Source organism: Poecilia reticulata, linkage group LG18 (assembly GCF_000633615.1).
Source record: "Poecilia reticulata strain Guanapo linkage group LG18, Guppy_female_1.0+MT, whole genome shotgun sequence".
In the NCBI taxonomy this organism is placed as follows: Eukaryota; Metazoa; Chordata; class Actinopteri; order Cyprinodontiformes; family Poeciliidae; genus Poecilia; species Poecilia reticulata.
The window spans coordinates 2,600,071-2,606,070 of NC_024348.1; the positions used below are offsets into that span (position 1 = coordinate 2,600,071).

A 6,000-nucleotide genomic window follows, 5' to 3' on the forward strand; every position below is an offset into this window, starting at 1 on the left:
AAAGCAATAGATATGAAAATATGATAAAATGCAGTTAATGTGTGCAGCTTAGCTCATCCACACTTGTGTAGTAGGTGGGCACGACTTGCTGTCTCATGGGAACGACTTATTTATTTTGTGAAAACCAAATTACAACTCGTGGCCGTGGGTTGATGTTTTTTTCTACCATGTCACCAGATAAAAGATGAATTCGTGGCCACAAATTCCTTTAACCCTTGTGTCCAGAAATGGGGTCCAACTGACCCCACACACAGTCCTCTACGTTTGCCTCAGTTCTCACACGCACAAGGGTTAATTTGTAGCGAATTCGCTTAATTCGTATCAATTCGTTTAATTTGTGTCAGCGACTTAATTACCAGGTGTTATAATTAAATAAATCCCACAAAATAAATAAGTAATTTCCATGAGTTACTAAGCCATGGCCACATTTTTTTTCCTCCCATGTCACCAAATGAGCTTAGTGATAGAAATCACACGTTTGTGACTCGTGTCCTAAACAAGCGTATTAAGTGATGAGTATGGTTTTTAAGTGCATCATTTGTGTGTGTTAGGCTGACTTCTGGGCTATACAGTTAGCTAAAAAAGAAATAAAGGTTCTTATCGTCACTTTTACACATTCGCGCCACTAAATATTGTGACATAACATTAAGTCCATATCGCCAACCCCCTAATAGGTAGCACTCCCACACACTTTTTATTGTGCTAAGAAAGCAAGGTGGTGTTACAACGATCAGCACCCAACAGCACTACAGTGACTTCATGAAGCTATCGCTCAGTGGCACAAAATTAAAGCCGCCTGCCACACTAAAAGGGCCATGTTTGAAGATAAGAAGAGACCAAAAAATGGAAGTTGACAATGTGTCCCTGTGGAGATTTTGGCATTTTGATCTTCCTCTCTGTGCGTGCGTGTGTGTGTGTGTGTGGGGGGGTGTGTGTGTGCGTGTGTGCGTGTGCGTGTGCGTGCACGTGTGTGTGTAAGGGTCTTTTGGTGTTCATGAAACATTGTTAACCCAGCACTGCACTAGCTCAGAGTCTTGAAGTCAGAATTTCAGTCAGTCTGGCGGAAGCAGCATGTGGTATCCTCACAGGAATTTGTGTCCCGGCGACACATAAAAAAAAAAAAAACTGGAAAAAACTATGAAAAACACCCCACATCATGCCGCCTCCAATACATGAATAAATAAATGGACTAAAAAAAAAAAAAAAGCAGAAATCCATGTGTTAATATGACCGGAGCATTCTTCCACTTGCTTTTAACATTAAGATTTTATGATAAGTGGAGCTGTTAGGATAAAACTTCAACAAATCCCCAGAGAAGACGTGTGGCTGCGAAGTCAGTCAATCAGATCAGCCACAACAAGCCGAGTTCCTGAAAATAGATCCTCTTAAACACATTCTTCAATCATGTATAAACTTTTCTCCAGATTTAATAGTGAATTCTTTCAAACTGCCAGGCATTCAAATCATCTTTAATTGATAGGAACATCCACCAATAACATAGATAAGAGCCTGATAGCATCCAAGGAGAAGAGGAGGAAAGTTGGTACCTGTAGTGTTGAACATATGTGTTGTAAATTAAATTTTCACATCATTTAAAAAAAAACAATATATATTTACATGGTCTTCTTAGCCTGGTGTATCAATTAAACTAGAACCACAATTATCGACCTGCTTCTACTAAAAAAAAAAAATCATTATAGAATCTGCAGCTTGTCTTATATTAATGCAATCTTGCAATATCTTTTGTTGTGTTTCTGTGAACTATTTCAATAAAACTGACATTGATCAAATAAACCCCTGTATGCAGACGGAGAGTTTTATCGTTTCATACTGAAAGTCAGGCTTGGATGGACTGCTCTAGTTTTTTAGTGCGTGTAATTAAAAGAACTGATGAAATAAATGATAAATTGATGAAAGAACGGCATTAACAGGAGGATTTTAACCCGACAGTTCACATCTGAACTGCCTTGAATCAAAGTGCAAAAAGAGCAGAGAGGACTTTGCTCTCAGGTAGCAGGATTCTCTCACTATTTGAAGCTTTGTCGTTTTTATCCAATTTATTTTTCTGTTGTCTTTACAACCCATTGGTTTTTATCCCAGAGGTCTTTTTCATTAGAGTGGATTTCAAATAGCCACTGGCTTCAAACTCCAGCGGGATTCTCATTTTGTCAGGACAGTTTGTGATTCACAACTGATTGTGGGGAAAAATGTGTGAGTGTGTGCGTGTTTGTGTGTGTGTGCGTGTGTGTGTGTGTGTGCTGCTTTTTTGGAACAGGTGCTAAAATGAGAACCGCTAGCCAAGGCCAAACACATTGTCTTTTATCAAAACACACCAAGAGCTCAGCATTCCGAACGCAGAGGTTCTTGCCGCACATTTCTCTCACTTCATTAGGTTTTCTGCTGCAGCACTGCCTCAGGTTTTAAACAGCTTGTTTTCCATAACCTTTAAAAATGTTAAAAATATTTACTAATTTGGGTGCGCCCACTTTGCGGCGCATTTCTGGAGAACGAAGACGATTTTTGAATTTTCTTCTCCACAGATTTTGCTCACTAGGTTTGAGTAAATTTAAGAGAATACAGTGTTTCTATCCTTGCGCCTTCCTGCGTAGCCCCTGATACAACACATTTAAGCTAATTAACAATATCGAACGCACAGGGGAAGACACATTTTCCTCTGAAATAAACCAAACAAAAATAATACAATAGCCACAATTAATCATAAGTACTCCTATAGTACCTAAAAAAAGGAGAATTCAGGTAAGCAGAGCAGCCGTGTAGTATTCCAACTGAGTTCAGATGGAAGCAGTGGGAAAGCTGAGTTTCTTCAACAATAAATCCCAAAGGGCTTCAGAGGCAACTGAGAGACTTTTCTTTTCTAATCCTCTCACTAAGCTAACTAGTGGATTTACCAAAGGGAAGAAAGCTTTGCTTGCATTTAAAATAAGCCTTTTCCATATCACTCTCCCCCTGTTTATATGCTGTAGGAAGCAGCACAACTTACCCAATCATAAACAAAAAAAACAGATTCATCAGTAGCAGAATACACTTTGCATAATGTACCGTATACATTGTGAGTTCTATAGGAGCCAAGGAGCTAGCGCTCACTGATGATTTGAAGTCTCTAAAAACTGCATGGAAAAAAAATACACACAGTTTAAAGTTTATCTGTGATAAAAGGTTGAAAATAAATGACAAGGATACAACAAATAAATAATGCTTATACTTCAGCTCTGAGTATAAGTATATAGTGTACCTTTATTTGTGGTGCTGAGTGTTTGCGGAAGTAACCATGGATGCTAATGGTGGGATGAGTGCGACCCGGCCGTATGGACTCAGGTCACATTTAAAAAGATCAGATGTGTACCGGATTTAGTCCAAGTCCGAATGGCCTGGGCCGCATTCGGAAACAATCCGACCTGTGTTGTTCAGACTGTCCTGAAACAATCAGAAGCAGCTGGCAGTAAGACTTCAGGTTGCAGAGCGAGCGTAGCCTTCATTGCAACTCGAGCTGGTCCGAAACTCCAGTCACCATTTCTGCCATGGCAAAACCAGAGAGCTGTCAGTGGAGGTAAAGCGTAGATCTGCAACAGGCTGGGCTGGACAGAGCAGTGGAGAAGCATTCTGAACCTCTCCATCCCACAACCCTCCGAATTTGACTGCTTTCAGTTGGACTGTGCTTCTCTGACAGCTTTTTGTCAAATGTGAAGTTTGATACAGCAGAGAACAAACTTTGTGCTCAGTGCTGTTTGGGGTTGGTCCCCACCTGTTCCAACATGACGGAGCCCCAATGCTCAAAGCAAACTCCAAAGCTCTGAAGCATCCGCCGCCCGCTCAGCTCCTCCAGACTAGCAGCAGCAGAAATTAGCAAACGCCTGGTGGGATTATACGTCTGCTGGGCTCATCGTATAAATTACTTCTAGAACGGTTGTAAATGGTGTAATGGGGAAACATCGACAGGGGGACAGTTGGACAGGGTGGGAGCTTCTTAAAGAGACAGGATCATTTTAAGGCATCAAATTCAAATTTCTTTGAGGTTACTCTTGATATATATTTCATTTTCATACAAACTGATGGTAACGTAGTTAATTATGTTATCAAATGTCTCTGTGCCTAGAAAACACACAATACCCTGTTCCATTAAAAGCAGAGAAAGGTCAACCATATGAGAGTGGTTGCCATCGTTACCGACATTTACACAATCTAAAATAAAACAAACGTACGTATTTCCAGCTTTCACTGCTTTGCTGTGCTGCCTGAATAGAAAAACTTAAAATCGCAGTACATTATGGAGTCACTGACGTAATTCTTAATGCCGTTTTGTTTTAGAATGAGTAACGGGAAAAAAAAAGTCATTTTCTTGATTGAAAGCCAAGCGGAGCGCGTTGCGCTTTGTGTAAGTCGTCAAAGCAGCCGAGGTGAAGAGCTCCAGGTCAGCGCTGCTTGTTATCCTGAATGAACGGGAAATGAGCCGGTGGTGGACTTCACCGCTGGGCCTCATCCTGGCTCTCATGAACGTCCATCTCAACAGGAGAATGATGTCGGTGGTCCGAGTCATTTGCTTTGATGGCCAGGCAGGTTTCAGAGGGAGGTCAGGCAAATGTAATAACTTCAAGTGTGAAGGTCCTGACTCTCCTGTCAAAGTCAAGCCGCTCAGCTGGATGATGAGCTAAAGACAATAAGCTGACACTGCAGGGCTTTTATCTTTTATACAAGATTTAGTGAGAAAACAATAAAGTCGATAAAACAACTGTTACTGTATAAATTCAGAAAACAGATGTGTTTGATGAGTAAAATGATTTTTTTTTTTAAGAAAATATATTTTGACATCCAGTGCAAGCAACATCAGGATGTTAAACCTCAGCTGGCGATGAAGGAAAGGCTTTTTTCGTTTCATGAAAAAAGTGAGAGTAGTGAGATAAAAACAAAGACAACTGAAAACAATCGGGTTAAAAATATTAAAGGTAGAAAACTACTATAAGTCTTCAATGCACTGCTGCATGATGAAGAGGACAGCACAGGACGAAGGGCGAATAATCATGAAATTCAGACCAATCACAACAGGCTGGCATGGAGAAAGCGGTTCGTCACCTTGGTGACGACACAAGGTCGGACAACATGATTTTTTTTAATATTCAACTGCGACAGTGAGTATTGATTCCATCAGTTTTAGCCCTTAAGTTTGTCGGCTGGCCTGGGAACGCCTTGTTACGACTTTAAAATGAAGTTCTGCAAATTGGCTTTACGTGATAATTTGACAGAGAAAATACAGAAGCAAAAGATAACCTTTCCTTTTTCAGCCTCTTTCTGCGGTTATTCATTCCCGTCTTCTGATGGTATAATTCAAGCCCACTGGGTACCAAGAAATAGAATAACTGATTCCAGAAAAAAAAGACAAGTCAAAGTGGTACTTTATATCGTCCAAGTGTAGCCGGCCTGCTTTGCACACAGACAGAAACACACACACATGCACACCCCCACACACACACAGTTGGTGTCCACGCCAGTCAGTGAACACCAACATTTCTTTGAATGTTTTTTGAAAGCCAGCAGACGACGTGGCCTGTTTTATATAAAGGGTGGAAATTGCAGCAGCATATAAAGCTTTATCCTCTCAGATGAAATGGAGCATTCCTTTGGATACAATAAAAACATGGTTTCATGGGGGCCTGGCATTCTGATCTGGTAAACCTATCATCAGTGGGATATGTTTGGCATTTTCACAGAACACCGACTTTCTGCCCCCCGCTGAACACTGACAAAAACTCTGGGCACTAGAAAGCCCAGACCGTTTTATGGATATTAAAGCAAAGAAACATTTTACTATTGGTGTTTCACGTGGCAATTTACTCTTACCAGCCCAAGGAAAACCAGCGGTCATGTGATTATTTTATGATACTAAGTAATCTTTAACATGTCGTCAGCGTCCTAAAATAAGCATTTTTAAAAAAAGTTATTTTGGCAAAAATAAAGAAATAAAAATATCTTCTTTTTTTTCTGCCA

The 6,000-nt window shown here is 40.4% G+C and overlaps 1 protein-coding gene across 1 annotated transcript in view; it reads right to left on the minus strand.

Annotated features, from left to right (window-relative positions):
* nrxn2b (neurexin 2b) overlaps positions 1–6,000 on the minus strand; it is a 435,854-nt gene that overhangs the window by 314,143 nt on the left and 115,711 nt on the right. The window lies entirely within an intron of this gene.